Below are 14,756 nucleotides of genomic sequence, written 5' to 3'. Positions count from 1 at the left end.
GGGGCTATTGTTCATGACCCCCTCAATGTCTGGGTGCCATTTGTCAGGAGACCCCAAGTGTCAGTGTGTCATTGTTCTAAGACTCCAAGGGGCATATTCAATTCCGATCCGCGGGATCGCGCCGGAACGGGCCGCGAACCTAATCCGCGGTACCGCAATAACGTGGATTTTCGTTTGCAGCCCACGGGGCTGCGTACGAAAATCTGCGTTATTGCAGTACCGTATTACCGGCAGTAGTGCGCATTTTCCGCGGTAACGCGCGTTACCGCGGATCGGGATCGGAATTGAATATGCCCCCAAGTGTCAGTGTGCCGATGTTCATGGACCCCAAGTGTCAGTGTGCCGATGTTCATGGACCCCAAGAGTCAGTGTGCCGATGTTCATGGACCCCAAGTGTCAGTGTGCCGATGTTCATGGACCCCAAGTGTCAGTGTGTCATTGTAAATGAACCCCAAGTGTCAGTGTGCCGATGTTCATGGACCCCAAGTGTCAGTGTGCCGATGTTCATGGACCCCAAGTGTCAGTGTGTCATTGTAAATGAACCCCAAGTGTCAGTGTGCCGATGTTCATGGACCCCAAGAGTCAGTGTGCCGATGTTCATGGACCCCAAGTGTCAGTGTGCCGATGTTCATGGACCCCAAGTGTCAGGGTGTCATTGTAAATGAACCCCAAGTGTCAGTGTGCCGATGTTCATGGACCCCAAGAGTCAGTGTGCCGATGTTCATGGACCCCAAGTGTCAGTGTGCCATTGTTCATGGACCCCAAGAGTCAGGGTGTCATTGTAAATGAACCCCAAGTGTCAGTGTGTCCTTGTTCAGGGACCCCAAGTGTCAGTGTGCCGATGTTCAAGGACCCCAAGTGTCAGTGTGCCGATGTTCAAGGACCCCAAGTGTCAGTGTGCCATTGTTCATGAACCCCAAGTATCAATGCGTCATTGTTCATGGACCCCAAGTGTCAGTGTGTCCTTGTTCATGGACCCCAAGTGTCAGTGTGTCCTTGTTCATGTACCTAAAGTGTCAGTGTGTCCTTGTTCATGGACCTAAAGTGTCAGTGTGTCCTTGTTCATGGACCCCAAGTGTCAGGGTGTCATAGTTCTGGGACCCCAAGTGTCAGTGTGTCATTGTTCTGTGATCCCAAGTGTCAGTGTATCATAGTTCTGGAACCCCAAGTGTCAGGGTGTCATAGTTCTGGGACCCCAAGTGTCAGTGTGCCATTGTTCATGGACCCCAGGTGTCAGTGTGCCATTGTTCATGGACCCCAAGTGTCGGGGTGCTGATGTTCTGAGACTTCAAAAGAGACAGTTACTAACAGAATGTATGGCAAATCTTGCAATTAGGGGATCCAAAATATAGGTATCCCCCCCCATACTCAGCAGGTTCCCACTCTCCACTTTACATGAGCATTTTTACATACTGGGACAATTTATCTAACATATCCTCTCTGGTCAATCGTTTTGTGTTATACGGCTATTCTTTGAAGTTTTCGCACATTAAGGTGTAGATTCAATTCGGCACGAAACGTCCTCGGAGACACCTCACGTCGATTTTATGACAGGAGTCGCCACTCATTTTCAGACGCACGGAAAAATGAGCCGTGATGCCGGCAATGTGCAGAGCCTAACATCGCGGTGATGTCTACGGGCCACATCACCGGCAATTGAATCTCCCCCTAAGACAAATCTTCCCTCCTCCCTTGATTTAGAGAAGATGGGAGTTTGTCTGTGCACGTGCGAAAGTTACATGATGTTTTTTAGTATCGGATCAGCTTTTATATTACGTTTAGTGCTCCTTGTAGAGTACAAATGCTCTCTAGCTGCTGCAAATGATGCGACTGAAACTCAGCGAACTTACGGGGAACCAAGGACTTGAATAATACGAATCTGCGTCGGAACTCGCTTAATTTATATTGTCTGTGTTACTCTGCCCCTTCCCTCCACCGTTCAGCCTCTCAAGCTTTAAACAGCCGTGTCATTTGCGTTCAGACATGCATTGCGTGTAAGGTCCGTTTCAGGGCATGCGCTGAGCCATTACATGCAAGATACAACTCTGTCACAGGTCCTTTTCCGTCCAGCTATAGTTAGTAAATAAAAGGGATTTATTGGTGTATTAATTAACTGCCTTGTGCGGCATTCTACAGAGACTTCACTAGTTCCTAGGGGATTGATATGCTTCATGATCGTGAATATTGGTTTGGCCAGCGAAATCTCTGAAGTTTCCTCTGGATGGCGCTGCTGAGTAAATGGCTTAGTGTGTGTGTGTTGGATTGTGGCTTGCCGCCTCTATTTCCAGCCAAGGGAACATCAGGATGGGATATTGGTTTGGATCTGTAAAAACTGTCTGTTACCAACAAAAATATTTAGCTGGATGCGGGATGGGATTTAATAATAGTCGTTGGAAAGGAGCCTGTAGCAGATCTGGCAGCAGTGACATATTGGAAGGAATGAGTTTAAGTAAGCTGAATATTTGCAGTTTGCTACACTACATCAACCTCCAAATGAGGTTTCTGCATGGTATTGCCCAGAGCCAGTCACTGGGAGCTGGTGCCAGACGCATTTCATATGAAGATCTGTATTTCTTCTGTTTTCAGCAATAGCAAGCTCTGTATACCAGGGGATAGACCAAAGAGCTTATAATCTAATACGCAGCGGTTTCATGTTTCAGCTTATGTTTATTACTTACTGCCTAGTGCACTATGTAAGTGGGGGAAAAAAATCCTGAGTTTTTCTAAGCTCCCAATGCTCCAGAACACACACACACAATAGCCCACTCTATATGCTAATGTGAGGACTTGGCGTAAGACATGTCCCTCATTCTGTGCTGTCCACTCTGCCATCTACAGAACGCCCCATTTTATGAACAATCTACTTGAGTGATTCAAATCTGCCACCTGTCTAAGGCAGTGATGGGCAAACTAATACACTTTGGAGACTACGTGGTATGACCCTCTGACCTTCAAAAGGGCCACACATTACCCTTAATCTCAGTAATAAATTAAACCAATACATTTAATCAGAAAACGAGACACCTCCCGAGGGTACCAGCCCCTACCCTATTGGGTAGGCACCAGACCGTGCACTGTTTTTGCCCCCTTAAGACTAAACATGACAATGTTAAGTGAAGACAGAGGAGTCGGCAGTAGACCGAAGAAGAAGTTGAGATGAGCCCCAAGATAAGGGGTATTTCAGGGCTTGGAGATAACTGAGAGGTGGGAGATAACCAAGGGATGGGGGGTACACAGGCACTGTAATCTAGTATATCACGGGGGTGCTGGCATAATATATAATATGTTATTGAATTCTTTATTATACAGAAGAGAATGTTACTATATACATCCCTGTCTTGAAAGCAATGCACAGTTTAATCATCAAGAAATATTTAAAAAAAAAAAAAAAGTTAATAAAAAAAAATATAAAAGAAAAGCAAAAGGCCGAGACATTTCCAAATTTTTATAGTGTAAATTAATCCTTTAAAATATCACCTATTCACTTATGTCTGCACAAGTTAGGGGGCACGTTAAATTAAGAGGATTAAGGCAATGAAGGATTTGTGCCTACAGGCTCTGTGTCGTATAACTATTAAATATTCAAGTTCGGGAACGATCCCTTGATTTACTGTAAATGCAGTTACTAGGTACTGCATGGTTCATTCAATAATGTTTTGTGGAGGGTTATTGTTACCATTTTTGCTTTAAAGACGCTCTTAATTTTGATGTTATTCTTTAAAAAATATTTCTTATGTTGGATCGACCAGGCCACTTTTTTTAATGATGCAAGGGGCAAGTGCGCTATTAATCTAGTGGTGAGAGTAAAGACTAGTCATTTAACAGTGGGTGGGAGATATTCATTTATTGGTGAGGGCAATTTATTTGATGGTCGAGGCTACTTAATTTAATAGGGGGGTGTGACTGGATCACTTATAAATAACTTATGGTATAAATTTATTTAAAGGATATAGCGCAGGGTGCTTATTTATATAATTGCAAATGTACTTATTTTTGATATTGTGTGTATTTTGGGTAAAGGAAATATCTTTATTTCTGAGACCAGGGGAGGAAATTCGTTTTTTTTAACTTTGCTAGAGGAAATGCATTATGTCTGATGTATATACCTCATGCAAAAAGCCTTTGTTGATTAAGTCTTTTGTGTATTATGGTAGGGAAATTACCTGTTTAGGGTTTTGTAACTTTTCTTTGGGAATGTGTATTCTGCAACTGTCTGAAGAAAGGACCCATGTTAATCTCGTGTTAATTAGACCTTTTAATGTGTGAGGGTCCAGCACCTGAAGGTACAGGAAGGTTTAATTAGACTTGCTGTTAGATTTATTGTGTCTAAAATAAGATGCAGGAAATCACAGCACGTTTTAGGATATCACAGATAAGTGTAAATATTGCTAGCTTTGCATTGCATGTAAATCCATGTTTGGGTAAACATACTGCATCCTGATACTAAAAATAACTCCGATCTCAGGGGGCTGGCTTGCTGTGTGAGGATGGTCCAAAACTGTATAAAAAAAGCACTGTTTTGTATTGAAAATTGTTCTTCTTGTTTCATCTGGCCTGCTCACTGGTACCTTCAACCAGGGTGAGCAAATAAACATCACTTGCTTCAAACACCTGCTTGGAAACTTCTCTTTCCCTGTGACCTCAGATTAGACCCAACTCTAATCCTTTCCTGGCTGTTTTGAGGTTTGGACCCAGCTTTCCGGAACCACCACTCTGCCCGCTACCCAGCAGCTCTGGCCAGTGTGGTAGGCCAGGGGGGACCCATCCACAGCAACCCTGATCCATAGGAAGAGATCAGGAGTACCAGCCCAGGTACACCAGTTACAGTAGCAGGGTCAGTTCCCCAGAAGAAACCCGGTACTGGATGCCGGTAAGGAGTCCAGTGGTGGCAGCATTTGTAAGCCCCTCCTACTGTGGTAAGAGGGCACTTTTGGGATACCGAAAGGAAACGGTGGCAAAGTAAGCCCAGCCGGTTCCCAGCAACATCAGACAGGGTGCATAGGCGGTCCATCCTGTCACAGTTGGGGTCACCGTAGTGCATATTAATTATATTTGGGTTGATGGGACTATTTATTTAATTCCGGAGGGAGGTGTTGGGGGTTAATAATTTCTGCCTAAAAGGGACCTCTGTCCTGTAAGTGCGTTATAAATAGGAAAATCAGGGGGACAAAAAGCGTGTTGGTCCCCCAGATTTTACCAATACCAGCACTAGGCTTTGCCAGCCAAGGGTCTTCCTGCCATCGTGCCAAACCAGCCTTTGTCCTGTCAGCATGGGGCTGGATTCCTTAGGAGTTACACCCCCCCAGGTATGAAGAGAACATGCAGACTCCACACAGATGGGGCCCTGGTTGGAGTTTAACTCATGACCCCAATGCTGTGAGGCAACAATGCTAACCACTGTGCCAACATTGTGTTTTGTGATCATAAACCAATTCTATCTAAAAGAAGACGTTTTTTTGTTTGTTGGCAAATATCTCTGACACCCCTGCACCGATTGGGATGAAACCAACGCGAGGAGATCCAGTTGGATCCTGGCCAGGTTTTAGGGGGGTTATGGTCCCGGTCAGACCTCCCGTTGGTATACGCTGAGCAGAACTTTCACCCAGGAAGCTTGTTATGGGCATTTCACTAGATGGATTTGGATGAAAATTTCACAGACTGGTAACATTGGATCCAAGAAGACAAACTAGGGGGTTGAGGTTCCAGTGGGACCTTGGTGGGCGCTGACCAGAACGTTGACTTGGGCAGCCATTTCTGGGCCTTCCACTGGATAGATTTGGATGACATCTAATGTAAAAACGAAAACTACACCGGGCAGCCACCTCATGGGTGTGTTGGAAGAGCTAATGACTTTTAAAATGTTGACAGTTACATCCAACTCATTTATAATATAATAACCTGAACATTTAAATCCGGGCAGCTCCGGGTGCATCTAGTGTGTGTGTGCATATATATATATATATATATATATATATATATATATATATATATATATATATATATATATATATATATATAAATAAAAAGATGGATGACATACTAACACACTATCATATATTTGATATGAATGATAAATATACAAATAATATACTGCAATTGAGGAATGTAAATGACCGTATGTTCCGTGTTTTGTGTAAAATTGATCTGTGCATGACTAAAACCGGACCATAGACCAGTGAATACAGCAACGTCCAGTTGATCTTCGAGTGCAAAGGTCCCTTACTACAGCCTACAAATACAGGGGCCGGAATGTGGATGAGGAAGGGGCGAATACCCATAGTCAGTGTACAGTAAGGGCGTGCCAATCTTGAGCACACGCAGAAGCGTCCAATTCAAGTTTTGAGCATCTCTCAGGTACGTGTTTCTTAGTCGTCTCACTTGCAGCAGCTACAGGTCAGGTGTAAGTGCTGATTACCAGTGATGACGGCTGTGTATACAGCTAGAACATGTGTTTGTATCAGGAGCAACTGTAAAAATGCATTTTATGTACAGTAGACATTGACATCCTAATAACTGTATGTTATGAAAAAACTGAAAACATTTTTTAAAAAAATGTTTTGTCACTAATGACTAAATTATTAACAGGTTCAACATTAATTGAATTTTTCTTTTTCTGTGCGTTCTTTTGGGACTTTATATTCCACATATGTATTGGACGTATCCTGCAGTGTATTGTCTGTTAGAGCAGAGCGGACCTAGACCTGTATTCATCACCAGACGTATCTTCACGTCCGATCCTAGTTGAGCTCCGGCGTGCGTATGTTCTATTTACGTGCGTTTTAAAAAGAAAAAGGCAAATTACGTTTGTTTTGCGTACCTTAATGAATCAGGCCCTGTATTATCATAATTATGTTCTCTTTACAAACAACACTAATCAGATCTTTGTATCCACATCTGTTAGTTGCAGTCAACACAAGAATTCAAATGAGTCTAAATAAAACAAGGTTTTCATTGCTGCGCTCCGTGACCCTCAATGTTCGAGGGTCTTACATAGAGATTTGGCCATCTTAGACTTTGCAGGAATACATTGGCTTCATCCCCAGGATCGCCGCATCCCTGCAATGAAGATCAGAGACATTGTCTGTGTTTAATACACAGCGTCAGGAGAGCAGATAACACCATATGTCTTGTCTCATTAATGATGCCATTTGTATGTCCTGGCGCATTGCAGAGGAAATATCACCGCAATTAGCGTCTGCTTGCAGACATAGGGTTTTATGTGGTTGGCGAGTGACATGAAGGCGATGCTTAGATTAATTTGGAAACATTTAGGGGCATTTTGTGGCTGCGGACGGCCTTTTTCAATAAATACTTAAATAGGCTGCTTGAAAGGGACAATATTCCCTGTTATTTGTAGTTCAGGGGTAAAAATAACTGGACAAAACATTTTCTATCCTTTGTTCTCTAAATCATTGTTATATTAGTGCTCCCTTATGGTTGAATTACAGCCCTTAGCAATGCTGTTCAAACACAACTTCTTTCAGTTATGAGTTATTGTGTTATCTATGCTCCAGGTTGATTGTTAATGCTGGGCAGTTGGGTGTGTGTGGATATATATATATATATATATATATATATATATATATATATATAAATAAATTTTACCTTGCCTGTTTGGCCTTCATAAGTATTTACCCAGAATCCCGCTGTATTATAAATGTTTCAAGTTGATAGGTCTATAATAATTAGGCTGAAGCATATGACTGCGAGGGAACTGTACCCAGCCACAGTCTTCCCCACGGTGCGGGTTGTAGATTATTATTATTTATATAGCGCCACTAATTCCGCAGCACTGTACAGAGAACTCACTCACATCAGTCCCTGCCCCATTGGGCTTACAGTCTAAATTCCCTAACACACACAGACTAGGGTCAGTTTGTTAGCAGCCAGTAAACCTACCAGTATGTTTTTGGAGTGTGGGAGAAAACCAGAGCACCCGGAGGAAACACACGCAAAGAACATACAAACTCCACACAGATACGGAATTGAACTCTTGACCCCAGTGCTGTAAGGCAGAAGTGCTAACCACTTAGCCACCGTGCTGCCTAATCTTCAGCTGTGATTAATACTTCTCAATTTCAGAATTCTTTCACACAATTGACAGTGAATCGTGTTCCTAGTCCTAGCTTGACACAAGCTATCAATACACCGCTATACTTGGCAATATCTACATAAGTTCCATGTAATTATTTTCGGATTATTATCTGTGACATAGGTCTTTTAAATGTACCTGATGTATGCTGCCCTGTAATATCGTATATAAATGTCCCCGGGGTATGCTACGTAGTAGTAATATAAATAATTACAACATTACATCACTATTTGTAGCTATGAATAGATCCTGTGACATTGTACCGAGCAGAGGCTGCAGCCTGCAGTCCAGCCAACAGGTGGCAGCATTCAGCAAACTAAAACTTTCGCTCCAAACTTTTCCTGTGCTGTGCAGTTCGAAAGGGTTAAAGGAATACAGGAGATGGAAATATTGCTTTGTATAAGTAGTTTTTAGGTAAATGTGCATGACATTACATCAGAGTTAGCACCTCGTTGTCACAACGTTATATAGGTATATATAGTTATTTTAGCAAAAACAAATTATTATTAGTAGTAGGTTTATTGTAATGGTATAGTTAGTGAAATGTCGGGACACGTTATTGTATAGGCAGAACTTTATACAATACAGCACCGCTGCGGACGCTTCTTTGACAGCGCCGCGGCTGCTGTATAGTACAGTGCCGCTATGTGGGGCACTTCGTTAGCGGAGGGGAGGGGCTTCTGGAGAGCCAGAAAATCCCCCCCCCCCCCCCTGATGGCAGCTGGTCCTTTTGTGGCATGGCTGAAATGCAGTGGAAATGTTGATTTTGGTATAAAGTTCGTTGTCATGGCAAAGACAGACTTTGAAATTAATTGCAATTCATCTGATCACTCTTCATGACATTCTGGAGTATATGCAAATTGCCTATAAAAACTATATAAAAACTGAGGAAGCAGACTTTGTGTAAAATTATATTTGTGTCATTCTCAAATCTTTTATGTCATGGGATTGGATAGCAGTGTTCTGTATTGCTTAGAACTCACCAGCAGCAGTGACCTGTATTCCAGGCTGTGGGACATTCCGAACTATTTTTGGATGGATGGAGCAGGGATTCCGCAGAGTTGTTGACATTCCCATAACTTGGGTGTTACAACAGAAACGCACTCCTCCGGACTTTAACACTGTGAATGCTGTGCAAAGCATTTGTTATATGGTTTTATGGTGTTATTAAGCGGTCTAGTCCAGCCGCACTGTGCATGCCAGCAATACATACATACATATACACACACACACACTGAGAAAGCCGGTAAACCGGACGATGTATCCGTTGTGTCTTCTATGATCCCGTTTTTCTTCCCCAGCATCCACATCAACTTTCGGCCCTTTCAGATTTGGATACACATGTATGTATGCGTACGGCCACATGTGACAGAGATCAGGTTGGATCTCCCTAAGTACGGGCACTTTACGTGATGTTGCTGAACGTCATGTACGAGATCGTGTAATTAAAATTATTGTAATAATTGTAAACTAATAAGGCCAAATCGTTCTCATCTGCATCCAAGGATTTGTAAGATTTATTCGACCATAAGACAACAGCGTGAAGGGAAACTCTGCTGCATCAATGTTTAAATGTATTAGATTTGTTTACTTGGAAAAAATGCAATGGTAATGATACTGTGACATACCAGTGCTAACAGCTAGGGGGTGCCATTCCCCACTGGATATTTTGATTTTTACTTGCCATAAATAATTTTTCAGTTAATGTTAATCTTCTGCTACATGAAACTGACCTGTGAATTTTTGTTAACTGTTGGCAAATAATAACAAGCAGACCCAGCCTCCCCCCCCACGCCCCGCCCCGCCCCAACCTCTCTTTCCTCTGTTACAAACCCCTTAGTATGACAGTGATTCCATATTTCCATTGCAGGAGACGGCAGGTTCTTTCCTCGTCTTATTACTTATTTTGTTCCTGCTAACAATTTAAATTACTGGTAGAAGCTACATGACCTCTGGTATAGCTGTCTACTTTCCTGGAATCTCCTAGAGGCTCCTGAATTAGGGGCAGCACGATGGCTCAGTGGTTAGCACTTCTGACTCACAGCGCTGGGGTCATGAGTTCGATTGCCGACCATGGCCTTATCTGTGTGGAGTTTGTATGTTCTCCCCGTGTTTGCGTGGGTTTCCTCCCACACTCCAAAAACATACTGGTACAGTGGTTCCCATACTTTTGCAGTCCGCAGCACCCTATGTGTCTCCATAATTTGTGCAAGGCGCCCCTCCAAAATAATTACAGAGCAGTCCCGTATTATAAAGTAGTTGGGTCAAAAAACGTAAAAAGTATTTAGGTCAGGACAGAAATACTTATTTAGTTATATGCAAAGATACACATAAATCTAAGGGAAAATAATATTTTTGTATTTTTTTTTTCAATTATATTTCTGTCAAAGAATAATTTACAGCTAATTCACTCTGTGCCCCTGCGTCATCATCCACACACACTCTGTGCCCCTGCGTCATCATCCACACACTCTGTGCCCCTCCATTATCATCCACACACTCTGTGCCCCTGCGTCATCATCCACACACACTCTGTGCCCCTGCGTCATCATCCACACTCTGTGCCCCTGCGTCATCATCCACACACACTCTGTGCCCCTGCGTCATCATCCACACACACTCTGTGCCCCTGCGTCATCATCCACACACTCTGTGCCCCTCCATTATCATCCACACACTCTGTGCCCCTCCATTATCATCCACACACTCTGTGCCCCTGCGTCATCATCCACACACTCTGTGCCCCTCCATTATCATCCACACACTCTGTGCCCCTGCGTCATCATCCACACACTCTGTGCCCCTCCATTATCATCCACACACTCTGTGCCCCTGCGTCATCATCCACACACTCTGTGCCCCTCCATTATCATCCACACACTCTGTGCCCCTGCGTCATCATCCACACACACTCTGTGCCCCTGCGTCATCATCCACACACACTCTGTGCCCCTGGGTCATCATCCACACTCTGTGCCCCTGCGTCATCATCCACACACACTCTGTGCCCCTGGGTCATCATCCACACTCTGTGCCCTCTCTGCATCATCATCCACTCTCTGTGCCCCCTCTGCATCCACTCTCTGTGCCCCATCTGCATCCTCACCCTGCCCCCTCCTTCATTGTTTTGCCCCTCCATTGCTTTTTCCTATCACCATTCCCCTCCGTTTCTTTACTTACAATACTTGACCTTCTTTCTTCTATTTTTTCTGTCTTTTCTTCTATCTTACCAATTTGGCAGTGCCTGGGATCCAGCATCCTCTCTCCTCCTCTGTCCTGAATTTTGGACGTGATGACATCACGCCCAACATTCAATGAGGAGGGAGGATGATGTTGGGTCCCGGGCGCCGTCGGATTGGTAAGTTGTTTTTTTTTGAGGGGGGTTTCGTCCCCTGGCTACGGCACCCCTGTGACAGCGCTGCAGCACCCCTGGGAGCCGCGGCGCACATTTTGGGAACATAGGCACTAGTAGGTTAATTGGCTGCTATCAAATTGACCTTAGTCTCTATCGGTCTGTGTCTGTGTATGTTAGGGAATTTAGACTGTAAGCTCAAATGGGGCAGGGTCTTATCTGAGTGAGTTCTCTGTACAGCGCTGTGGACTTAGTGGCGCTATATAAATAGCTGATGATGATGATTAGGAGGAGACCTAATGAAACGACATTGCAAGCTGCGCCATCGAGCCCTGCCCATCTGATCTACTCTTTTCCAAGCTCGTGTCTGGATTTCCCAGAATCAAGGTAGGAACAGCAGGCGAGTGTGGTCTATGGGAGGGGGTATGTTAGGGCCACGGAGCTCTAAAGCGAGTAAAAAAATATTGAACATGGGGCTGTTCAGATGACTGTGTTTTTCTGTCTGTTATAGGTATCGTAGTATTAATGAAAGCTTGACCAGCCCAATGTACTGGCGGGAGCATGCTCAGTGAGCGCCTAAGATACGTCCTGTGACATCATCACACCGACAGCTTTTAAGCTTTCAATTCACATGAGCTTAGTATGACAGCCAACAGGACAGCCCACACCAACGACCAAAATAAATAAAGCGCAAGAAATATTAACCGGAAGTGATAATCAGAGAGGGAGGGACAACGTTTTATTGTTGATTTGTCATGAATGACATGTGTCTTAATAACTACGTTGCAGTTAGACCTTTATTCCTACTTGGCACATCCACTTTAACATTTGTGATATTTAATTAAGTACAGCACATCCTGTATTTTATAACAGATCCATTTGGTGTCAGCTGTGGTGCTCTCCTTGTCACACATTATATAACCTGCTATCTGTGACTGTTGCTTAATAGCTCATTAGGCTGCAGTGGAAAAACTGTAGCTGATTACGACAGGTTATTAGCCGGGCTGCACCCATATGAATGTCAGTCGCTATCAGTATATTATCATACTGCAATGCGGTCACTGTCAATACGACCAGATATTGCTGGTATAATTACTTACACTTGAAATGTCAGAAAATAGATTCTGTAGCATTTGTTTGTAATAATTTTGTGTTTCGCTGCTTACTTTCTAGAATAACCTGTTTCACTTACCAAACATTTCTCTGGTCTACATACTTTTGTCACTTGACACAATCAGGGAAGGCGAAACAGAACCCTGAGGATTTCTTCAAGGCTGTAATATCCCATGTTTCTTCTTCTCGATGGCTTCCCTTTAGGTGCGCCATGTTACCTGATCGTCTTTTTTCGACTTACTGAACCATGGCTACTGTTGCAGCCTGTTACACACAAACATATCGCGCATCTCACTAGTTTCGCTCCGTGTGGTTCACTGGAGTCAGAGGAGATGCTTCCTATCGGGTAGAGAGACCTGATGATCTGACACCCATTAAACGGAGGAGGGCCCTTATATAGGGAACTGGCTGCAGATAATCCAATCACTGCGGAGCAGAGGTTTTGAAGGTTCCCAGGGAAGCGCATACCACTAGGCAAGATGGCGTCAGATGACAGGGAAATGCCAGACTGAACAGCAGATAGCGGTAACCAAGGGAAACCAAAGCACACAGTAAACCACACGAAGTGAAACTGGTGAAATGCGTGATAAAACTCTTCACTAAGAAGCTTCACTAAGTTGTGTGTGTTGCAACAACAGGTGAAGGAGCCACCTCTGATTCTCTCTGAGTCTCCTGTGTGTGTCCAGTGAGAAGAGGAGACAGAGCCTCTGGTGACACAGTATGGCTCTCCTGTCCAGTGAGAAGAGGATACAGAGCCTCTGGTGACACAGTATGGCTCTCCTGTCCAGTGAGAAGAGGATACAGAGCCTCTGGTGACACATTATGGCTCTCCTGTCCAGTGAGAAGAGGAGACAGAGCCTCTGGTGACGGACTATGGCTCTCCTGTCCAGTAAGAAGAGGAGTCGGAGCCTCTGGTGACACACTATGGCTCTCCTGTCCAGTGAGAAGAGGATACAGAGCCTCTGGTGACACAGTATGGCTCTCCTGTCCAGTGAGAAGAGGATACAGAGCCTCTGGTGACACATTATGGCTCTCCTGTCCAGTGAGAAGAGGATACAGAGCCTCTGGTGACACAGTATGGCTCTCCTGTCCAGTGAGAAGAGGATACAGAGCCTCTGGTGACACACTATGGCTCTCCTGTCCAGTGAGAAGAGGATACAGAGCCTCTGGTGACACACTATGGCTCTCCTGTCCAGTAAGAAGAGGAGACGGAGCCTCTGGTGACGGACTATGGCTCTCCTGTCCAGTAAGAAGAGGAGTCGGAGCCTCTGGTGACACACTATGGCTCTCCTGTCCAGTGAGAAGAAGAGACAGAGCCTCTGGTGACGGACCATGGCACTCCTGTCCAGTGAGAAGAGGAGACAGAGCCTTTGGTGACACATTATGGCTCTCCTATCCAGTGAGAAGAGGAGACGAAGCCTCTGGTGACACACTATGGCTCTCCTGTCCAGTAAGAAGAAGAGACGGAGCCTGTGGTGATGGACTATGGCTCTCCTGTCCAGTAAGAAGAGGAGACGGAGCCTTTGGTGACACATTATGGCTCTCCTGTCCAGTGAGAAGAGGAGACGAAGCCTCTGGTGACACACTATGGCTCTCCTGTCCAGTGAGAAGAGGAGACGGAGCCTCTGGTGATGGACTATGGCTCTCCTGTCCAGTAAGAAGAGGAGATGGAGCCTATGGTGACGGACTGTGGCTCTCCTGTCCAGTAAGAGCAGTAGACGGGGCCTTTGTGTATCTCTGTCTCTTTGTTTTTCTGTCCCTCTCTTTCCCTCCTCTTTGTGTATCTGTCTAATTCTGTGTGGGTTGTCTATGATGGGTGTATGATGTCCTTTATTGTACTTATGTCTCAATAAAAATATTTTGTTTAAAATATTTTTTATTCAAAACCAATGAAGTGATTTCCATGTGTTTTGGATGATAGACCTCACCGCGCTCTGTGGGTTTTACACTCATTTTAGATATATTACAAGCAAAATGAGCTGAGTGATTTCTCGCCTTCACATTAACAGTATAGGGTGTTCTGCTCGTTCTTTTTCCAACTCAGCACTGAACTCTTCATTTGCTAATACATATTTTTCCATTTATTAATTAGATTGGGTTCCTGCTTAATGCAATAAAGACACACTTCAAGTATCGCGTGCCTTAGTATGCACTAAAAGGCGGGAGGCGTGAATATCCTGTAAAGATATGGCATTGCGC

The sequence above is a fragment of the Mixophyes fleayi genome, chromosome 9 (assembly GCF_038048845.1).
Source record: "Mixophyes fleayi isolate aMixFle1 chromosome 9, aMixFle1.hap1, whole genome shotgun sequence".
Taxonomy (NCBI): domain Eukaryota; kingdom Metazoa; phylum Chordata; class Amphibia; order Anura; family Limnodynastidae; genus Mixophyes; species Mixophyes fleayi.
This window is presented reverse-complemented; position numbering follows the sequence as displayed.